This window comes from Piliocolobus tephrosceles, chromosome 7 (genome assembly GCF_002776525.5).
Source record: "Piliocolobus tephrosceles isolate RC106 chromosome 7, ASM277652v3, whole genome shotgun sequence".
NCBI lineage: Eukaryota > Metazoa > Chordata > Mammalia > Primates > Cercopithecidae > Piliocolobus > Piliocolobus tephrosceles.
In genome coordinates this window covers 65,785,729-65,808,825 of record NC_045440.1, presented here as the reverse complement: position 1 = coordinate 65,808,825, position 23,097 = coordinate 65,785,729, and the positions used below count along the sequence as shown (strand labels likewise).

Here is a 23,097-nt window from a genome sequence, read left to right as displayed (position 1 = left end):
ATGAATAAGCACTTAGCAAGATCCTTCCCTGGCGTGAGTGACTTTACACAAGTGGTTTTTCTATATTCTTCATTCTTAAGTGCCGTCTATAATGCTAAATTTTTTCTGCATTTTCTTTTCTTATAGCAACATGGTGTAGTAACAGTTCCAAGCTCTTTATTTGCTCTGTGGTGCAAAGAGAAAGGAACCACAACATTGATAAAAGCAGAATCAGACACCTAGGGCTGCACACGGGGCTCAGCAATGCTTCTAAAGGCAATTTTCTCTACTGATAAATGTAATACATGCTAACAGTGGAAATTTTGGAAAATGCAGACAAGTACAAAAATATATTTTAATCACCTTAAACCCCAAAAACCATGTTTTGGTATGCTTCTTTTGAATCTTTCTTACTCTCAATATGCCAATTCCCAAAATGTTTCCTCCTCTTTAACTCATATGAGCTAAATTAAACTACCCTTGATATAAATATTGACTCCTAACTCTAGAATTAGATATTTAAATTTTAAATTACTTTTTAATTTTTTTTAAGAAATAAAAGCTCATTGAGGACATTTGGAAATTGCAAATGTTATAAATGACAAAATAAAAGTCATTTCTAATTCTGATTTTCTTTTTTTTTTTTTGAGATGGCATCTCACTCTGTTGCCCAGGCTGGAGAGCAGTGGCACAATCTCAGCTCACTGCAAGCTCCACCTCCCGGGTTCAAGGGATTCTTCTGCCTCAGCCTTCCAAGTGGTTGGGACTGCAGGCACACGCCACCAAGCCCCGGGGAATTTTTGTATTTTTAGCAGAGTCACGGTTTCTCCATGTTGGCCAGACTGGTTTCCAACTCCCGACCTCAAGTGATCTGCCCGCCGTGGCTTCCCAAAGTGTGGAATTATAGGCGTGAGCCACCGTGCCAGGCCAAGTCATCTCTAATTCTTGATATAAATAATAAACACAGGCTCTCATAATTTAAATAAGTTCTGAGTTACAGCAAGGAAACCTATGTCTAGTCTTCACACTGCCACCTAAAATAGTGCAAATTACTAACGCTAGTATTCTGGTCTGGGCCCATAGTGGAATGATTTCCCAGAGTTACGGCGAAAGAGGGCCGCTTCACACACCCCCAGGCGTTGGTAAGCTCCTGCCATTTCAGTTTTCTCTTAACAGAATTTGTTTAAACAAAAGAACACAGGGATGAAATGAAGGCATACATACATACATATGACATGCTTGTCTAACAACCAAAAGCTATAGTCATATCGATTAGGACTTGCTTTGTTAATTCACCTTGAAAATTGAAAATTGACATCTTTTCATTAATTCTTTAAACTAACAACTCTCATATCCATTAGAATATATGAATATGGCACTGTGAGAACCAATGATCCGGAGACAACAGTTACCTCCTGTTAAGTCTTCTTTTTTTTTTTTTTTTTAAATTGATAGAAATGCAAATTTTCATAAAAATGAGGGTAAAAGGTGAAATATCATTTGAGAATGATTTTTCTTAAAAACAGTTAACAAAAAAGTATGCCCCAAATCCAGAAGGCCTAGGCAATTTTGTTGGCACACCTCACTTTTCACCTTCTTTTTCCCCCAGTAATCAAGCATTCTCTTGACTGTGCTCTGCTCTGAATGCAGAATAATTTCCAAGTACCCCTTTGTCACTATTGCCAAGTTAGCAGCATTCTCTAGGCCTTTCACTGAGTAGCAGGGAACTGAGGAGGGCAGTAGCTGCACTAAGAAAATATCCAGCAACGCAGTACCAGTTTTCATGTGCAAAGAGCTCATGGAGTTCAGCAAGAGCCTAAAATTTTTGTCTCCTGTGTCATGAAATGTTAATTTCTATGATGTTTCTGTCTCTTTTAAACTACATCTTGTGAAAACAAATAAGTGAAGTTTTCACCAAATTTTGAGAGTGTATTTGGAATGGCCGGATTTAAACTGTAGACCATATACTATGCACAATCACACAAATTACATGTGGAAGATTGAGGGAGCATAATTTCAAAGATTTCAATTAGTCCTATTGCATTAAAAATTGCTTTATGTTTTGAAGGCAGAGCATCCCAAACGTTCCTGAGTTTTCTAACATGTCCGATTTCAAAACTTTTTTCAGCCACAGTCACAAGAAATTAAATCAGACAAAAGGCAAACTCAAAAACTCGCAGATCTTAGCACCACATCATCAAATGCCTAAAAACAAAAATGAGGACACTGAGCCAAAGTTCGTATGAAAAGGATAACCTCTTGAGGACAATGACAAGAGGCATGTTAGTCGAGGACAACTGAGACCCATGCATGGTGTAAGGAGTGGCTAGCCCCAACAGAGAGGCAGGCAGCTTCTACAGCAGCTGAAACTGAGGCCTGAGCAGATGCCCCTGGGACTGCAAGGCAGGACAGGTTTGCCATCGGCAGTTAGAACTGGAGCCTGAGGGAAATTTGGCCACCAGTCAGGAGAGACAACACCACGCATATTAAGATGCCACGGACAGAGAAAACAATGGCTTTAATATGAGCCTCAAAGCGAGGATGCAGAATCAGTTTAATGTCTGAAATTTAGACTACTGAAGTGGTTATTAACAAGGCAAAAAGAAAATCACCAAAAAACAAACAAAAAACCCCCACAAAACCCCAAATATTTAAAAAATGACATCAAGATAAAAATCACTGCATGACCTAAGGGTGCAGTAAAAAGGAAAGTGGATTCCTTTTATCTATCGGGTTGCACTGAGTCCCTGGCAACATCCTTGCTCTTTTAAACAGCCCCAGTTACCACAGGACATTTCCTTCACCTTAAACATTAGTAGGTCACCAGGGTACAGGCTTGAAATGAAGGTGCTGACTGGTGATTGAGCTGCTTCCCTATATGATGTGCTGCACAATGTGAATAGCATTCATGTGTACATCACATGTAGCAAATGTATGTACATACATATATCTGAAAAATATTTTTTACAAATCTGAAAACTATTATAGCTCTATTTTAATATTATAATTATAGAAAAACATTACAACACTGACTTTTTAAATAAATTCTATATTACTATGATTATGGGCATGAACTCTGTTAAGGAAAGCTGAACCATATGGCTAGCAGTAAAAGAGAGAGAAACAAAAAAGAAGAGAAAGGGAGGGAAGTGGAAAAGTGAGATAGCACTGTAGGGATTGACCCACAGTTTAAAATTTTAAGCTAAGAGAAACTAAGCTGATTTTTTAAATAAGGTGAACCAGAGAGAGATTTTGGCTTATGATTGAAAGCTAGAGCGGACATTCCTACTCCTGATACACTTTCCCTTTTTCTGCCAGTAGAAAAACCAGTTTCCGCACCTCCAACATCTTCAGCCTTAAAAAAATCTTCTTTCCTTTTGTTTATTGCAGAGCTACCAATTACAGTCACACACCCATTCCCAGAGGTAGAAACACCACCGAAGAGCTATGTCAATTGAATTTACCTTCTGATTGAATTAGGGGAAAAGTATACAGTATGCAAGGTACTTATGGCTGGATAAACCAGTGGAGTCACCTCAAAAACAGGGCCCTCAAATTTCTGCAGCTAAGGGTCACATTTTGGCAAGCTAATGTGTATTTTGCATTTTCTTAAGTCCCGTGTTTTTTGTTTTATGGGTTTTTTTATTTGTTTGTTTGTGTATCTTTCAATCAAAGAATTCTTGACTCTATCTCTGCGGATGCAGGGACCATATATAAATTCCCTATTTCATTCTTTGTGCTGGCTCTGTACTTAATTCTTGGTAGGCATTCAACTATTTGCTGAATGATGAAACAGAATGGGTGAATAAGTGGATACCTGTTCTAAAAATACTTCTTGCTTTTAAGATTTGAAGAGTAATTTAAATAGTAATTTACATCTTAAATCTAAATAGTTGAGAATATGACAGAGATAAATATATTAATATGAAAAGTTGGATTTACAATGGCAAAAAATTAAAACAAATATTTAAAAACTAGTTTTATGTTTTCTACTACATGTTTTTCTATCTTACAGAAGTAAAGTGTAAGGCCAGACGTGGTGGCTCACGCCTGTAATCCCAGCACTTTGGGAGGCAGAGGTGGGTGGATCACAAGGTCAAGAGTTCAAGACCAGCCTGGCCAAGATGGTGAAACCCATCTCTACTAAAAACACAAAAATTAGCCAGGCATGGTGGCAGGTACCTGTAATCCCAGCTGCTTGGGAAGCTGAGGCAGAGAATTGCTGGAACCTGGAAGGTGGAGGTTGCAGTGAGCCAAGATCATGCCACTACACTCCAGCCTAGGTGACAGAGTGAACTCCATCCCCCCCCCCCAAAAAAAAGAAGTGAAGTGAAGTGTAATTTATACCCATTTCTTATTCTCATTGGTGAATTGATATTTTAATCAAATAGAAGTGATTATTCATTGATATTTTAATATGTTTCATCTCATTCTAACTTTTGGACCTTATTGGATTATCTGCATGAATTATTTTATTTTTTAAGGGCCATCAATTTATTACAATTTATTGCTACTTTTAATGTTTTTGAGCATCTACACCAACAATTAGTCAAGTGGGTACATGTGCCTGTAAGAATCCATGATAGTTTTCCAAGAACTTTATAGGCAGTAAAAGATGTAAGAAAATCCATTTTCATTTTCTCTGTTTTTTACTAAAATTGATCTGCCTAGAATAAGTCTGTGGTCAGGGCTTCAGTTTGGTTTTCCTTTCCTACTTCCCCATCTCACAACCAAACTTATCTCATATTACAAAAGAAAGGGTTATGTTTCACCCATCCAAACTCTTATCACAGTGCCTGCAACTTTCTTTAACCAGGTCACCATAAGCCTTTGATAGGGCTTTTGTCTTTCCGTTTCTCATACATTTTTCTGTCCTAGAAAAAGTGGGAGATTTAAAAATTGTCTATTCTTTCTTTGCTTGGATATTCTGAAGTCAGATATATTTGTAGAATTTGGTTAGAGAGGTAGTGACAATTTCCTTTTAAAGATGTATATCTTCTTTCTCCCCAATTCTTTCCAAAGAAATTACTGATGCTGAGGAAGATCCTGAGAATAAAGCAACAAAAGTGTATCAGTAATACGCATTGAAGGACATCTTGGATTATGTGATCTAGGTGAGAAACGTTTGGAAAAGCTCTGTGCTCTATCTATCTATCTATCTATCTATCTATCTATCTATCTATCTATCTAATCTACCTACCTATCTCAGAATTAGAAGGGTTAAGATTTATAGAAAATGCATGCTCTCTTTCCCCTCTCTCCCTTTCTCATTTCCTTTCTGGAAAATTTAGTCCAAAAGCCAGTAGGTAGGGCCGAATGTAGTAACACAAAGAGAGGAAGTAGGAATGCAAGACCAGCACCAAGTGTGGGAACCTAAGCAGCATGAAGAAACCATCTACACAGTGATCCTGTGTGGAATGCCAGAGCCTAAAAGGGGTGAGGTGGTTGTAGACATGGGGTGATGGAGGTGGTGGTGATGGGCAGTTGGTAAGTTGTGAGTGGGATTGATCAGGTAAGTAAATATATTGAGGGTGATCGAATCCAAGTTTCTCACTGTCAGAGAAAGGAGTTCTATATATTCATAGACATGCCTATGTATATATACATATTAAAAAGTGCATTTCTAATTAAACTTTACTGTTTAGGTTTACTTATCAATTTCTACAATATATTTAATTTTCTTTGATAAATAATATGCCAATAATGATTGTATTATATCATAATTCAGATAAAAAATATTAGGTCTTATCATCACAACTAATATTTAGAAAATTCAATTTATATACATATTTTATTGCAATTTTACTATCAATAAAAGACCTTCAAGCATAAAAATATGTTAAGACAAAATTCTATGGGAAAAATGGAATGGAAATATGAGTTCAAAGAGAAAATGGAACAATGTAAAATTTCCGATTACTGAAAAAGAGCTTATTCATATATTTTTTAAATCGATGGTGGTGGGAAAAGCGGCTATTATATTTATATTGCATAGATAAATTAAAAATAATATTACCAATTTATCATACATTAATAATTAAAACAGTGCAGAAATCACATCTTTTGAAACTAGTTTACTTTATGATGAAAACATTTTATGTCAGCTTAAAAATGAACAGAAGGATAAATGGATTTCCAAAAAATGTTAGAAGGCAAGCAAGCAGCCCCTAAAGGTAGATATTTTATCCACATTTATTATACAACCAGGAAAATGGAAATTCACAAAAATTAATTAACATTCTCCAGATCACAGTAGTAACTGGGAGAGTCTGTTTGACTCTGAATGTGTAAATTTCCTTCTGGGCTTTCACTTCCCCAGCTTTTCCTCACTCCACTCCACTCCTGTTCAGCTTATCTTTCCAACTGTTGGCCCAGCTGACCCACAGCAGCCCTAAGACCATCACTAGCTACTTGGTTGTAGACTCACAGAGGCAGAGGCTGCACAGAAGCCACGACTTCTCAGACACCTCTCCATGGGCTTCCCCTTCACAGTCTAGTCTGACATTGGCTATGCTGTGTTTCATGAATTCTCTGCAAGCTTTAGCATGTCCACCTGCCATAGTGCTTCAGGTGGCCTGGTTAATGCTTTATCTCAGATCCTCCAAATTTCGCTTTTGCACTTTCACTTCCCCAGCTCTTCCCTCAGTTGGTAAAGTCTAGCTCCCCTAATAAAACTTTTATTCCCATAATATGTATGATGGCTCTACTTCCTAACACATTATTATCTAAAGTAATTCTAGAGTAACACAATCTTATTATTAGCGATCTAAAACTTTTTTCTTGCTCTGGCTAGATTTGAAGACATTTATGATCCCATTGTCAGTGGCAAATTGGGCAATGGTAGTCTATGAATTTCAGTAGAAAAACATTATTTAAAGTATCATCTAGAGCCACCTGAAAAGACTTTGCATGTCCAAGTGGTTGTTACCATAAAACAATTTAGTGGGAGTAAGTAAAATTATCATGGATTACCTGATTGTTTCTAAATGTGAGGGAGAACTTGGAGGGAAAAACATGAGAATAGGGCTTTACATTCCCAGCTCAAGCTCTTGGTAAGGAACCAAAAGACTTTTATAATAGTCCTAAAGGTGACTTTTATTTTCTGTAGCTACAGAATTGAGGTTTCTAAAAACAAAATGCAAAATCTAATACTGGGGATGGCTAACATGCAATACAAACCAAATTAACAGCTTCTCAGGGGTCTCTTAAGGGATTGACTGGAAAAAGAATAAGACCCTGAATTTTGAAAGGGGGACATATAAGCAAATTCTGATAAAGCTGAGAACTTTAAATGCTAAATTCTACAGAATTTGCTTTGACAAATAAATAAACAATTCTACCCCTCTCTGAGATTAGTCTTCTATTGTCTGATGTAAAAAGTCTCTTATTTTCAGAACACCACTAACCGTCCTCAAGATCTACTCCCATCACCTCTCATTGCTTCTAGATCTATGAACAGATGCAAATGCCAGATGACTCTAGGGGTTCAGTTACTAAGTATTACCTCATGATGACATACATACACACCAAGGTAACTGCAATGGGCTGCTAAATTCTAATTGACAGAAACCTTGTGAATATGGGTGGCATTGTAGTCTACAAATATTGGATCAGGTTAGAGAAGTCTGGTTGAAAGGGCATTATTTACTAATATGGATGCACTAAGCAGAGGTCATGCATTTGGTGTACTGACTTGAGGCGATGGGAATCACTCTAACTAGTTGCTTAACTAAATCTTAGACCTGAAAGTGGCTTATACTGAAAATGAATTTAAGGTACCAGAACTTATTTTGCAAAATGTGCAAAAGATCACTAAATCACTGTTTCGGCATAAACTCAGCTCTACACAATAAGTAAATAAATTGGCATGGAATTATGTTACCATAAAACTTTATTTGCAAAACAAGGCAGTCAACCTGTGGGCTATAGTTTACTGACCCCTGCTAGAGGAAAACATCCAGAGATTTAGGGAGCTCAGATTGCTGAAATTAGTTTATCAGGTAAGACCCGCTCACATACATCCTAAGTCTCCTGGGAAGTTCTATTGGACATTCTCTTCTCTGAGAGTTTGAGAAATGCACTGATGAGGGGAGCACCAGCATCCCTGAAGAGCTCTCAAGCTGCTATTTTCTGCAGATCATGACTGGCCATTTAAAAAAAATGCTGTCATGACAATTTTTTCCCTAAAAACAGATAGCTCTTTGGATTCAGTAGAAATGATGGGATCCCTGACTGGAAGGGAACAAGCTGCAACCACCTTCGTGTCTGGCTATGTTTCTTCCCCTTGACTCTCAGTGGGCTTTGGATGGTGTGCAACTTCTGAGGCTAAACCCTAAAAGATGACAGAGTATCTGTCCTGTTTTATTTGGACATCTGTCTTCGAAGCCTCAAACCACCAGATGAGTATTCTAATTTCCCTGACATCACCATGCTGTGAGTAAACCCAGGTCAAATGGAGAGGCCAAGTGTAGGTGAGGTCTCAGCCAATAGACAGCATCTACCACCCAGACATGTGAGTAACAGAACGTTCAGGTGATTCTTGCTCCCAGCTGTTAAATAACCAAGAGCTTCTGAGTTATCCCAAGTGAGGTCCCAGACATCACGGAAAAGATATACAAGCCATCCCTGATGTGTACTTTCTGTATTTCTGACCCACAGAACCTGAGACCATAACAAGATTGTTATGATTTTATATCACTGAGTTTAGGGTTTCTGTTACTGGAATAGAAGAAATGCCACAGACAAGTGGTAATCTGAATGTTTTAATGCACAGAGATCTTTGGTTTGGGGTAAGTGATTATGATGTCCCTAGAATTAAAATAAATAGGCAACCTACTAAAGTCTTACTTGATTTGTGTAAGCAGAAAAACTCTAAGTCTGGGCAATAAAAGATTGACTTGACTCACCATAAATTATGGTTCCTCAACCAATTCTTTTATTTGAATCAGTTCACAGATCAAATAAAAAGAGTAAGACCTCCAGTGAATGATGGAGAGACCAGTCCCTCTGAAGGAAAGACCTTGCCACACTGCTAAAAATTTATACTTAGTCTTCTCCAAAAGAATGTACAGTCACTATCCTTTGGTGAAAAAGAAATAACCAGAAAGTTATAGAAATTAGGCAGTTAGTATAGCTTTGGCTTAGATCCATCGCACAGTAGGATCACTGGCCCTGAATCTACCCAATGATTATTTACTCAGTTCCAGAATACATATGACTAAATGATTTTTTACTCAGTTCCAGAATAGAGAATGAACATATTCAGCAATTAGCAGAATTCTCACATTGGTTCCTTGACCTTGGGAATGAGGGCTATTGTAGGAAGAAAGATTAAATGAAAATCCTCAGAACTGCCTCTACTCAAAAAAACAAAAGTAAACCAAAAGCAATGCAAAATTTATAGAGGAAAGGCAGATATTAGTGCCTCATCAAGGGCATAAAGAATACAGGTAATTCATATCATATCCCCATTTATTTTGCCTATATGGCTCATTCAGAAGACAGGTTTTAAAGAATGATAGTAGAATATTATAATATTTATAAGGTGATGGTTCAAATTGCAGCTGCCATTCCAGATACAGGTTATTTGCTGCAGCACATCAACACATTCTCTGGCACATTATAGCTATTAATCTGGTAAGTGAAGTTTGCTTTCAGCTGACAGAGCCAGCAATACACATTCACTGCCCTACATATATAAAATCTTCAGCTGTCATAATAATAATCCAGTCAAAAGAGACCTTTATCATTTCTTCATTCCACAAGATAACACCTTGGTCCACTAAATTAATGTTATCATGCTGATTGGACTTTGTGATGAGACAATTACACTTTCTTAGACACTTTGCTAGACACATATATGCCATCTTGATAAAATTTTTAGGGGTCAATGGCCAGAGTTCAAGAAAAACAAGTTGCTGCACACAATTTCTCCTACCTCAAGAAAGAGGCATGACACCTGGTGGATCTCGTTAGATTTGGGAGGCAACATGTACCTCATTTGGGCCTGATGTTCCATTTAGGCCTGATTCTGATACTCACTTGGGCCTGATACTATTTACTGAGTAAATCAGAAGGCTTACAGTTTTGAGAAGGGCCCAGAGCAAGTCAAGGCTCTTAACAGGTTCAGGCTGTTATGAAAGTTGTTCTGCTACTTTATTTTTTTGACCAATCAGATCCTATGGTGACTAAACTATTTATGGAAGATAGAGATGCTGTACGGAGTCATTGAAAGGTCCAATATAAATATAAATAAAAGGTCCAATATAAATCATAGAACAAATGTTTAAGAACTACTGTTTCTGTATGTAACTATTCTCTTCTTGAGAAGCAACTTTTGGCTTATTTCAGGGCCCTCATGGAGACAAAACACTTGACCACAGCCACCAAATTAGCATGCAACCTGAATTATCCATCATTAACCCTTGGTCTGATGCACCAAGCCATAAAGTTGGATGTACACAGCAGCACTCCATAATTAAGTAGAACTATTCTAGATCAGGCTCAAGAAAGTCCTCAAGGCAGAGTAATTTCCATGAACAAGTGGATCAGACCCCCAAGGTTTATATTCTTGCTATATTACCTCCTGTTTCTCAACCCACAACCATTTTCTATGACCTACTGACTTAAAAAAAAAAAAAAACAGAAAATCTCAGCTTGCTTTACAGAGAGTGCTGCATAAAATACTGGCACCATCCAAAAGCATCTGCAATACTACAGCCCCGTGCAGAGGTGTACCTAAAGAAGGGTTGTTAAAGGAAATTCTCTGAGTAGGCATAACTTCAGGCAATGTACCTGGTGGTTTGTTCTTCCTGGAAGGAGAGATGGCCGGAAGTACAGATCTACACTGATTTATGAGTAGCGACTAACTGATTGTATGCTGAGGTTATGTAGAAGAAAAAGTGATTAGAAAAGTGTTGATAAGGAGATCTAAGGAAGAGGTATGTAGACAGACCTCTCCAACTGGGCATAAAATGTAAATACATTTTTGTCCCATGTGAATTGCTGCTCAAAGAACAGCCTCAGCAGAGGACGATCATGATAAGTAGCCTTTTTCCTCAGCTATTTCTGTCCTTGAACAATGGGCTCATGAGAAAAAAATAGCCATGGTGATAGGGATGGATATTTCACATCTTCATGTTATTAATCTTCCCAAACCTGTTTTCTCATATATAAAATAGAGATTACAAAAGTACCTACTCCACAGGGCTGTTGTGATGTTTAAATGAAACAAAAAATACATGAAAGACCTTGGCACAGTAAATGGCACACACGAAATGATTAATACATATTGAATGACTTCACTTATTTGTCTATTATTATTTATTATTGATTGATTGATTGATTGATTGATCTACTCGACAAATACGTGTTAAGCACCAACTATGTTAAAGACCTTGTGTGAGGTTACAGCAGTGAAGTAGACAGGCAAAATCTCTACCTGCACACGTTGACATTCTGGTGGAGAGGCTTTCAACAACTCATTACAATGAATTATTATTTAACGATAATGTCGTAAGTACTATCAAGAGGAAGTTAATATGCTGAGTAGGCAAAGAATAGGTTGTACTGACCTAGACTTGGGAATTAGAAACCACTTTCCTAAGTAAATGATGCTTAATTTCAGTTCAGAAGGAGATTTGTAATTTAGCTAGTCCAAGGAGGTATAGCTATCAGAAAGCAGGTGTAAGAAGGATTATTTGTAAAGGCTGAAAGAGAACCAGGTTCATTCGCTGAACCAGATTGCAGTCTATATTGGAATGAGATCAGGGTGGATGGGGAGAGATGAGGCTAGGGTCTAGTCACTGAGGACCATGTAAGCTTGAAGGTTAAGAAGTTTGCATTTTATTCAAAAAACAATATGATACTATTGTAAGGATTTAAAATATTGTAGTAACTTGATTCAATTTGTATTTTTTAAAAATCATCACTATGGTTGTAGTGTGGACAATGAATGGATGAATGAGGCCAGAGGAAATCTGAGGACATGCAGATGAACAGTGGATGATACTGTCTTGGACTAAGTGATGGCTGTAGAGAATAGAAGGAGATAGATTTAAGATGGATTTTAACAGAGTAGTTAAATGACTTAGAACCAAAGCTGGCACCTCAGTTTTGAGCATGGGACACTGGATGGGTGGTGATGCTTTAGGAAAAGAAGCAGATGTGGTAGCTATGGTTAAGAGTTGTTTGGACATACTAAGTTCCAGGTGCTTGTGAAACAACCATGTGGGCTATTTAAAAGACACGTGATGGGGGGCTGCATCTTAAAGAAATCTGAAGCCAACACATTTAGGAGCTATTCCATAGACATAATGTTTAAAGCACAAAGTTTACCTGTTTAGAGTTTGTAGTAAAAAGAGAGGAGCCTCTGGGATTGAGCCCTTTGACATTTAGTGGCCAAGTAGAGGAAGAACTGACCAAGGGGACAAAGAAGCAACCAGAGAAGTAAGAGGACATTCATGGGAGTCCAGAGAAGAAAGTATTCAAAGAAAGTGAGAGTGCTGCTGAAAGGGCAAGTAGGACATGGACTGAAAAATGAACAGTGAGTTCAGCACCATGGAATTGTGCTCTTGCATCTGGTTACATTGCAGAAGTCTAGTTCCTTCTCCAGACTTTGGTCCCCTGAGTCCTTTAAGGCTCCTAGGATGCTGCTTCATAAAATAAAAAATATGCTCCTACCCTGCTTCTAATTACATATGAATACATGGGCCACAAAAGGATACTGCCTTGTGCTTCCACTGTCTTAGAGAAATTTTAGCAAAATCATTTTTTCTTTCTTTAATAGCCTTTACTTTCTGAGGTTTCAAGTTTTAAAGGAAATAAAAGAGAGAAAAGAGTGGTAGAATCATTGGAAAAATTAATGGTTCCTCATCTAAAAATTATTCTTTCTCTCTCACACTGACTCTTTATCCTCTGAGCAAGCTTACGTATTTCATGTGGCCCCAAATCTCTTATCTGAGTGAACTCATGGAAGTCCCATTCCTTTTTCCTTCAATACACTGATAAATCCTTACAGCAAACACAATTGGAGCTGTCAAAATGAGGTCCTTGATAGACACAATTTTGATTATTTTTTTCTAAAATAAATGCCTCCCTGAAGTTTTGTATTCAGGATGTTTTCTTCAAATTAAAACTTTAATGTTATATATAGATACTGACCCAACATCTAGAGATATCTGTTAGAAATGAGCTAAATTGCAGGGTAAGCTTCAGTAGAAAGGATCTAGTAACGTATTGTATATAATGAGTTATACACATACAGTAGAAAAATACAACTAATATTCATACCAATAAATTAGAAATCATTTGCTTGCACTAACTAGTTTGGGAACTTGGTCAAGTTCATTGGACTATCGTTCAGATAAAATAGAGATGAGAATATTTAGATCAGCAATCAGCATGGAGTAGGTACTCAATATGTATTAATTTCATTTCAATTTTTATATATCAGTTTTCTAATTTTCATTAATTTAGCAAACATTTATTGATAATCTACAAAGTACCATGAACTCTGCAAAGTGTTACATATACATTGGTGAAAAGAGACAGACAGATATGGTGCCTGTTGCCACGGAGGTTACAGAGGACATATGTAAAGTGAAAATAATACTCAGCTCACTGAATTTTCAAGGGGGTCATGTGAGATAACATTTGAAAATGCATCAACTTAGAAACACTGTGCTTGTTCATTTTCAGACTTTTATTTGTAAAATAATTATGTTCTGATTCCTGAGTCAGAGATGCAGAGAAAAGTAGGAGGGTAGAACTCCATTCTTCACTTTAATTTCTGTATGAGTTTCAGAAGGCTCCTTACAACATTATGTTTGTCTTGGCACAGGGGTTGTGTAAGTGCTAGAGGGCTGTGAGTTTTGCTGAGTCTGGCAGTAAGAATCTAGGTAAGGAACAGATGTCCAGAGTGCTCAGAACTGATTAAAAAAAAAAAAAAGTAGCAAAAACAAAGAGACATGGGAAAGGAGAAAGGGGTTTTGAGGTCTTGGCACACCCAAAGGCAGGAAGAAGAAATTCTGAAAAGCAGGAAGAGGAAATTCTGAATTAGCCCTTGTACCTTTCTAGACCAGGAATCCAGCCTATAAAGAGGTGAAGGGCAAGTGAAGAAAAAACATAACATGTCTAGAAATGAAAGTTTCTGAGGTGCCTGTAAATGCAGAAGGGACACGTGTTGATTTTTGTCCATTCATATATGTTCTGACTGACCAGTCACTGTCATTCGAACATCTTTAAGAATAGGCTGGAGGGAACACCATTCTCCCCTACTTAACCAAATATCTACTTACATTTCTAGAAGAGAAAATGAGCCAGGCATAGTCCCAGCTACTTCGGAGGCTGAGGTGGCAAGATCACTTGAACCCAGGAGCTGGAGACCAGCCTGGGCAACGTCACTTAAATTTTTTTGTTTGTTTGTTTTTGAAGATGATGACTCTGTTTTGAAAATATTCCATGTTCCTTGTTCAGAAGAAATTTTTGAGAGCTACTTAGCATGGGAAACTCCAAAGCCTGACACAAATAAAAGATGTGAGTTGAATTTCTTTGTATTATAAAGGCAGGAGGTATTTGATGTTTGCTGAGGAAAATTCTGGAGGGACAGTGGAACCAGAGAGGCTGGACTCTGTCAGAGGGAAGCAGAAGAAAATTCCTATTGCCATGTGGCCCAAGAGGACTGGAGGATATAAAATGTCAAGAATTTTTTGAGTGGGATCTCATGTTCTGTACAATATAACCCCCCCGCCCCCCGCCCCAAGAAATCTGCCACAAAGATGTTAGTGCCTGCTGTGTTTGGGTTTCTTGCAGAAACAAGTGAAGGTACAGAGTGCTGCCTTTTGGTTACCAGCTGCCGAAGGGCCAAAACAGATCTTGCATACGCAGACACAAGTGCCAGGAAGCCTCTGGCTGATGTCTGGGTTAAGTGTGTGTATACCCATCTTAGTTCTATTGCAACCCTGGCAAGCAGACAATTAGACTGTTTTTCAGAATCATTACAAATCAATTTTCTCATTCATTAGTGCTATGTTTGTTCATAAAGCAGAATATTCAAAACTTCCAGCATATGTATAATTAGTGTTATGAATTGCTTTTATAAATGTCAAAATTTAGCAATCTTTGTTGGTGGAAAAAATGCCAGACTTCAGAGAAGAAAGGAGAAAGAGAATAACCATGGAAATGTTAGCGATTAGAAAGCTGCAGGAGAAAATAAAAGGCCTTAGAAAATCTTGAGGGAATTAATTTGACTATTTTCCAGTGGAGCTTTGGAGAGGAAAGCAGGGGGTTGGGAGAAAGCTGGGAACAGAGCTCACACAATGAGGAGACAGATACGAAGGGGGAGAGAAAGAGAAAGATGTGTTTTTCTAGTCTGTAAAGAAGGGTGTGGGTATGAAAGGGCCCAGTGTGAATCCAAGTGGCAACTGGCCCATGTGGAGCCTCTGCTAAGAGGATGGAGCTACTTCAGGCAAGGGCACCATGATAGGCTCAGCGAGTAAAACGTTAGCGTGAAGGAAAAAATGGTCCTAAGCCCCTTCTGCCGCAGGAAGCATTTGCTTAATGAAATGTATACGTACTTCACGGAAAAGCGTAACCTTCCTAAAAAGATGCTTCAGTAGTTTCCTGATAAAATTTTATGGGATTTAGACTTGTTTGGAGAAACTAGTTATGTACCCTCATTGTCCTCTTTCAGTCAAGAGTTGAACAATTTTAAATCGTTCTTTTAGTTACTCTGATAATGCTTATATAGCATTCCCTATGTTTGTAATCAGAGCAAATGTTTGAATTGACCTCCTAGAGGCTTTCCTTGTTGTAATATTATAATAAAACCTGACTCATAAAAAATTTTTTTCTTTAATAATAGAATCACCTAATAATAATAATTAGCCAAATAAAATTTGTTTTTATTCATCTTGGATTGCTCCCTCTCTCGTTAGCAAAATGCCTATAGTAACACTAACCTCTCTGCTTCTGAGATACTACAACTCCAAGATGAATGCAAGCAAAACCACCACCTGTGTGCTATTTGCCTCCAGCATATTTCTGTAGCATCCTTGTGGACACTGACTGTATTTTGTCACACAGATTCTCTGTCAGTGTGGAAGAACCTTTGCTCCAAGCTCTGGGATTGCCTCATAGGCTGCTTCAGGACTCACTCTTAGCCAAAGAGAACCCCATCACTTGTGGACACCTCCCCTTTCCTGCAGGCAGTCTGGAACCAGTGACATGACCTGAACCCTGCACCTCATCTTGGGACAATTCTAAGGGCCACCTGAGTTCCAGATATTATCAAGGACTCAGCTGAATCTTTTGGTAAGACTGTGTCCCAGTTCAGCTTCTCTCTCTGCCTGTTTCCTTCCCATCAGCATGCCTGATGCTGATCCTACAAGCCTGTCCTAAAACACTCTCTTGTGATAATATCCCTCTCAGAGTCTGTTTCCTGGGACCTGAACTATAACAGGGGTCTTTGCTTCTCAGAGTACTGATCTAGCCGAATGTTTTTTGAAAAAAGTTTTTGACTCTAGAAAACATTTCCTTAGTGAACAGAGGTGGATGGGGAGTGGGGCTGGAGGAGGGAATGGTTCTCATTAAAAGGAATGCTCAGGGAGAGAGTCTTGTGCTTTTTGTCCCCAGAAATATGGGGTCAAGGCTAGTGGGAAAATGAAATGTTGGAATAGCCAGTGTGAGTCAGAGACAGAGAGAGAGCGAGTCTCAAAACTTGGCGTGGGAAGTAGGGTCAGATTGTGAGAATGAGCTAAGGTTTAGCACGGGATTGTGATTTTATAAATCACAGTATTCAAAACTCAAGTGTGTATAAGCAATGCCAAGACTGTTAAACAAGAAATGACAAAACTCTCCAATCTTTTCCTTCCTCTTGGAGATAATCAGAGCCATCTGTTCCACCATTTTTGAAGCTGCTTCAAAATAATTATATTCAGGTCTTACCTAAAAATATACTTTATTAAAAAAAAAAGGTTTAAATGGAACTACACTCTATTGTTGGGTGTCACTTTGCTCATTCAACAGCATTTTATTTAATAAGATTTTTGCCTGCCATGTCTATATGTGTCCTGTACCAGACTGTGTGCTAGGTCAGCACTACAAACTGGCTTTATTGGAGAAAGAAGAACTAAAGCAAAGAGAAAACAACTAAAATCGTTTAAATTGTAAAGAACGACAGAATAAGTGGAAGCATTTGTGATTTAAGATATTTTTAGTCAAGTTTGGTGCCTGCATCTACGATACCTCACTATTTACTATGTGCCAAATTAAACAATAACTTTTGGGCTTATAGCAGTCTCAGTATAATGTGATTGTTGCAATATCAGCTGCAATCAGTTTGAGTAGTCACCTTAAGAAGACAGCCACCTATTTTATATTTTAATTGGGCAGAAGTAATATAGCAATAAGCTAACATCTCAGCTGGGCTGAATTTTTCTGATTAACTTCCTTCTACTTATACCCTTTGCCAGTGGAGCAGAAGGTGCTTAACTGTGAAAAAAAGGAGCCCCAGGCATTTTCATTGTTATATATATATATTTACTCCTAACAATTTAATCCTCATAATCCTATAGGGAAGGCAGTCTTATATCATTTTTCAGATGGAAAACTTGAGACCAGCCTCAAAGCTAGACAAGGGCCATGGAGGGCCAAGGTCATGGCAGAGCTCACTTGTCTCCAAAGGGAGCAGTTGTGGACAACTTAAGGTAACAACTGGATCCATAAAGATGGAAGCAAGAATGACTGAGCAGGTAAGTAAAGGGTTAGTGAAAGAAAACTCTAAGGAGGGCAAGGTGACAAGGTGAAAATGACGGGTGACTTCACAGTTGGACATAAGAGCTGAACAACCATGGGTGTCCTGGAATTCTTTTGAGTCTTGGTTTCTTTTATGTAAAAAGGAATAATAATATCTACATCAGAGACTGGTTTTGAAGATTAGGTGAAACAATGTGTGTAAAACATGTAGCCTATATTCCTTTCTTCTTCTTTCTCTTCTTTCCTTCCACTTCTTGGTAATTTTGTCCAGGGGTGGTCTTCATTCCAATCAAAGGTAATGGGAAATAAAAGTTAGTTACAGTAAAACTCATAGGAATGGGAGAGAGACAAACAGCAGTCATTTAGTTATAGAGGGGTTGTGCTTGGATATGATTCAAAACCTAAACCTAATCTGTATTTTATGTCAAAAGCTGACAGGGCCTTTCAGTGTTGGATACTCAATTCTGACTTTACGGACTTCCTAATACTGGAAAAAGAATGTGTGAAATTTTGGCATTTTTCACAGTGGTACTTTCAGATGTTTCCTAACAGCTGAAGCCTCTAATCTACCCTCCCCACAGCATATCATTTGCTTCCCAGGAGCTCACAAGATTGAGGCCATATGGGTACATATCCTTCAATTCCCCCATGGTCACTCCACAATCTTCTTTGAGTGGCCTTTTTACTTTCTCTTATCCAATATTAATATGTTTAGTCCCCTTCATCCCAGCTTTTTGAAGGAAGTGACATCTCATTTTTTTTTTGGAGATGGAGTCTTGCTCTGTTGCCCAGGCTGGAGTGCAGTGGCGTGATCTCGGCTCACCACAACCTCTGCCTCCCAGGTTCAAGCGATTCTCCTGCCTCAGCCTCTTGAGTAGCTGAGACTACAGGTGTGTGCCACCATTCCCGGCTAACTTTTGTATTTTTAGTAGAGACAGGGTTTCACTATGTTGGCCAGACTGGTCTTGAACTCCTGACCTCATGATCTGCACCTGCCTCAGCCTCCCAAAGTGCTGGGAATACAGTTGTGAGCCACCGCACCTGGCCCATCTCATTCATTTTTATAGGTCCAATAGACCAAGTATAGTGCCATGAACATAATTTGCACTTAACAAAAGTCAATGACTAAGTAGGTAGACTTGAATGTTTCAGTTCAGTGTATTAGTATTTTCAAAATCTGGGCAGGAGAATTAGGAGGTACATGTTGAAATGCAAGAGGAAATAGTCATCATTCAGGTTTTGTTGACATCCACAGAGACTCTTGGGAATCAAAAGTTAAGGCATGGGGGGAACCAAAGCCAGAGTTCAAGTCCTAATGCTAGATTAGAACAAGAACAGAGAAAGAGGCTAATCACTCCAGCCACCTGGTAGATGAGGGTCACTTGGCTAGTGGAGTGAGTCACTGAAGTATAATCTGTCACCCTCTCCCTTTCTTTACTTCCTCTACTCTTTCTTTCTATCACCCTTTTCCTCCCCTCCCCTCCCTTCTCCTCCCCTCCTTCCTTCTCTCCCTTCTTCCTTCCTTCGAGGGGCCTTTTTACTTTCTTTTATCCAATATTAATGTGTTTAGTCCCTTTCATCCCAGCTTTTTGAAGGAAGTGACATCTCATTCTTTTTTTTTTTTTTTTTTTGAGACAGAGTCTCGCTCTGTTGCCCAGGCTGGAGTGCAGTGGTGTGATCTCGACTCACCACAACCTCTGCCTCCCAGGTTCAAGCGATTCTCCTGCCTCAGCAGGGGACTACAGGTGTGTGCCACCATGCCCAGCTAATTTTTGTATTTTTAGTAGAGACAGTTTCACTATATTGCCTCCCTCCCTCCCTCCCTCCCTCCCTTCCTCCCTCCCTTCCTTCCTTCCTTCCTTCGAGACAGGGTTTCTTGCTCTGTTGCTCAGGCTGGAGTGTACAGTAGTGTACTCTGATGATAGCTCACTGTGGCCTCTAAGTCCTCGGTGGGCTCAAAGTGATCCTCCTGCCTCAGTCTCCTGATTAGCCAAGTAGCTGGGACTACAGGTATACACCACCACACCCAGCTAACTAGAAATAGTCTTTATGATGGACTGGCATTCATTCAGTTAAAAATGGAGGACTCTGTTAGTGAGGAGGAAGAGATGAGCAGATATGGAGGGTCAATCAGCAATCTCTCTCAGAGAGGTGATGTGGATAATGGTATACTTTGGAGTTAAAACTGAATTGAACTGGATGGAATATAATGATGCTAATAATGAACCACCACGAAAGTAAAAGAAAAATAAAAGATATCTTTAGATTGTTTTAATCTGGTTATAGAGTGAAGGTCCCTTTTAAGAAAAGTGGAAAACTCAAAAGAAATGTATACTTACATTTTACTTACATAAAATGTATTGCATATAGATAATAAAGTTTCCCAAGTAAGCCACTGTGCAGATAACACAGGGATATGATACAGTTGCAAACCAAATCTGGTAGATAACTATGCAGGCTTCTTCCTTGCACTTCTCTAAGGCAGGGCAATCAATCATGGGTTTTTGCTGTTATTAATGTGATAAAATAATATGTTTAGTATGGTGTCTGGCAAATAATAAATGTTCAACAAGTAGAGTGAATTCTTATTATTTTAATTATGTTTTTAAACAAAAGTCATCTAGGAGAAAACAAAAGTATGACGACAGAGACTTCTTGTGAAAATCAGTGAGTGGCTCTCTGCAGTGGTTACAGAAATGCCCCAGCATGGACACCATCCTGTAAACTGGCTCTGCTGTGCCAGCAGTGATGGAAAGCACTCAATTTGCTTTCTCTTGGAAGAGACAGAGTGGCTGTCAGTTTACTGCAATCTTTTGGACTGCCTGGGAAATTGAACGTACAACAGGAGAAAGAAGAGGCAGGACACAGATTCTGGAATAGAAGTCGAAGACAAAGAGGCTCGTAAACATCAAGATTCTGGGCTAATCTAGCCATTCACAGTTTTAGAGTCATGGGCAGTAACACTTAAAAAATACATAGTGTTCTAACTACCACAAGGTTTTTCACTCTAGCAACTAAAAAAGCACTGGCCTCAGGATTTGCAATATTAAAAGTCACAGCTCATCCACCATCAGATGCTAACTGACCCTGCTGTTCCACAAGCCATAACTACAACTTTGATTGGACAAGAGTCTGGTTTCAGTAACTTTCTCCTGATTAAGAAGACCACTGACCATTGACTGGTTCTGCCCATTTACAGAGATTACACACTTACCTACCTTTGTATGTAAAATGATCTTTTGATATATAAAGCATAATTGTAACACATTTAAATGCTAAGTAGCCACCCCAAAGTGAACATAGGTCATATGTTACATGCATGTTTGTTCAATAGGCATGTGTCAGGACCACCTTCATGAATATTCATAGCTCCTCCTGTAACCAGTTAAATATATATGTTTAGCCAACCTCTTTAGCATAAAGCTCCTACCCCAAGCCCCCTCCTTTGAAGGGCCTGTCTCTGGTCTTGCCTGGATGGCCACCTTGCAGGCTGTAGCCCTTTGGAAGAAATAAAGTCTCCTCTCTCCTTTTCAAAACTTAAAAATTGTGAATTTTTATTTTTATTTTATGTATTTAACTTTTAAGTTCAGGACATATGTGCAGGTTTGTTATATAGGTAAATTCATATCATGGCGGTTTGTTGTACAGATTATTTCATCGCCAATCTATTAAGTCCAGTACTCATCAGTCATTTTTTCTGATCCTCTCCCTCCTCACTCACTCTGTCCTCCAGTAGGCCCCACGGTCTGTTGTTCCCCTCTATGTGTCCATGTGTTCTCATCATTTAGCTCCCACTTATAAGTGAGAACATGCCATATTTGGTTTTCTGTTGCTAAGGATAATGGCCCCGAGCTCCATCCATGTTCCTGCAAAGGATATGATCTCATTCTTTTTTATGGCTGCATAGTATTTCATGGTGTATATATACCACATTTTCTTTATCCAGTCTACCACTGATGGACATTTAGGTTGATTCCATGTCTTTGCTATTGTGAACAGTGCTGCAATGAACATAAGTGTGATGTGTCTTTGTGATAGAATGATTTATATTCCTTTGGGTATATACCCAGTAATGGGATTGCTGGATCCTATGGTAGTTCTGTCTTTGAGGAATCTCCACACTGATTTTCCAAAATACATGTGGCCAACAAGCATATGAAAAAAAGCTCAAGGACACCGATCATCAAAACTACAATGGATTTTTTTAAGTTAATAATGTGAACAGGCTGAGTATGAGGGACATGGTGGCTCAAGCTTGAGTATATATGGAACTGTGCTGGCAAGGGGATCTGTACAATGAAGACAATTTGTGGAGGGCTTCTCATTGCAGGTGGAGGATATGACTTCCTCACAAAGGCAACCATTAAGAGTTTTGAACGGATTAAAAGCTGGATAGGTCTGTGTTTTAGGGAGGTGGAAATGGGGATGATGGACTGGAAGGGTAAAAAACCAGAGATCAGTTTTGAAGCTGCTGTACCCATTCCAGAGAAGTGTTGCATTGACAGAGCACACAAGTCCTGGAATAGGGCCATGGTTAGAACGGCAAGTATTTATCAGTTGGAATGGTAAACATTTATTAGGGGAGCAACCAGGTTATTTAATCCGAGTCTCATTATGTCTTCTATAAAATACTCATAAAAAATAGAAATTAAAAACGTGTGTAAACTACCCAGTGGATAGTCATTACTCAGAACAAGGTATTTTAAAAGTTTCTCCCGTATTCTTTCTGAGTACAACCTGTAGTACCTGAACCACTTCTCTTTCGGCTCCTACCACGATGTTCTGCAATCTCTTTTTACCTGTCTCACCCTCTTCCTGTACTGTGTGCCTCATCGGGACTTCTGAAGGCTTACAGCCTAGGACTTGGTATTCCGTGTCTCTGGCACGCGCCTCTGCACCCAGTAGGCCTCAACCAAAACTTGTGAGCAAATAGGATGTTAACGGGGTGAAGGAGGTGGGCGCGAAAAGGTTTCGAGGTCGCTCACTCAGCCGGTTTCTGCCGCCAGCCCAACCCCGCTGGGTCGTACCTGAGAGATCGCCGGTGTCAGAGCGCAGCCGGTACCTTCCCAAGCATCTTGAGGGACAAGCAGAATCGCTCCTCCCGCAGGGCGCGGGTTAAGAAGTGAGGAACCCAAGGGGCTCCTGTCCAACTAAGAAGCGAAATCCCCCTCCTCCAGGCCTTCAGGGCTGGTTCTTGGGAAATCCTAACTCTTTCCCCTTCTAACCCCTTCCTCGGCCCTTCTTCCTGCCCCGGAGGATCAAGGGCGCTGTTTTCCAGAAGCAGCCGTGTCGGAAACGGTAGGGGAATGGGGCGGTACGCGTGGGTGGAGGATAGGCGGGGAGGGGGCAGTCCACGAACTTTTG

At 39.2% G+C, this 23,097-nt stretch overlaps 1 long non-coding RNA gene across 2 annotated transcripts in view; it reads left to right on the top strand.

Moving 5' to 3' along the window:
- LOC111549282 overlaps positions 1-21,277 on the top strand; it is a 50,824-nt gene extending 29,547 nt beyond the window's left edge. The window contains exons 2-5 of one of the 2 annotated variants that reach the window (XR_002733670.2): positions 5,002-5,093; positions 16,063-16,290; positions 17,580-17,729; positions 20,350-21,277. This is a non-coding gene — a long non-coding RNA (uncharacterized LOC111549282). Of the gene's footprint in view, positions 1-5,001; positions 5,094-16,062; positions 16,291-17,579; positions 17,730-19,371; positions 19,419-20,349 lie in introns of those variants that run through there. The other variant, XR_002733671.1, reaches the window with a different exon arrangement.
- The last annotated feature ends 1,820 nt before the right edge of the window (positions 21,278-23,097 follow it).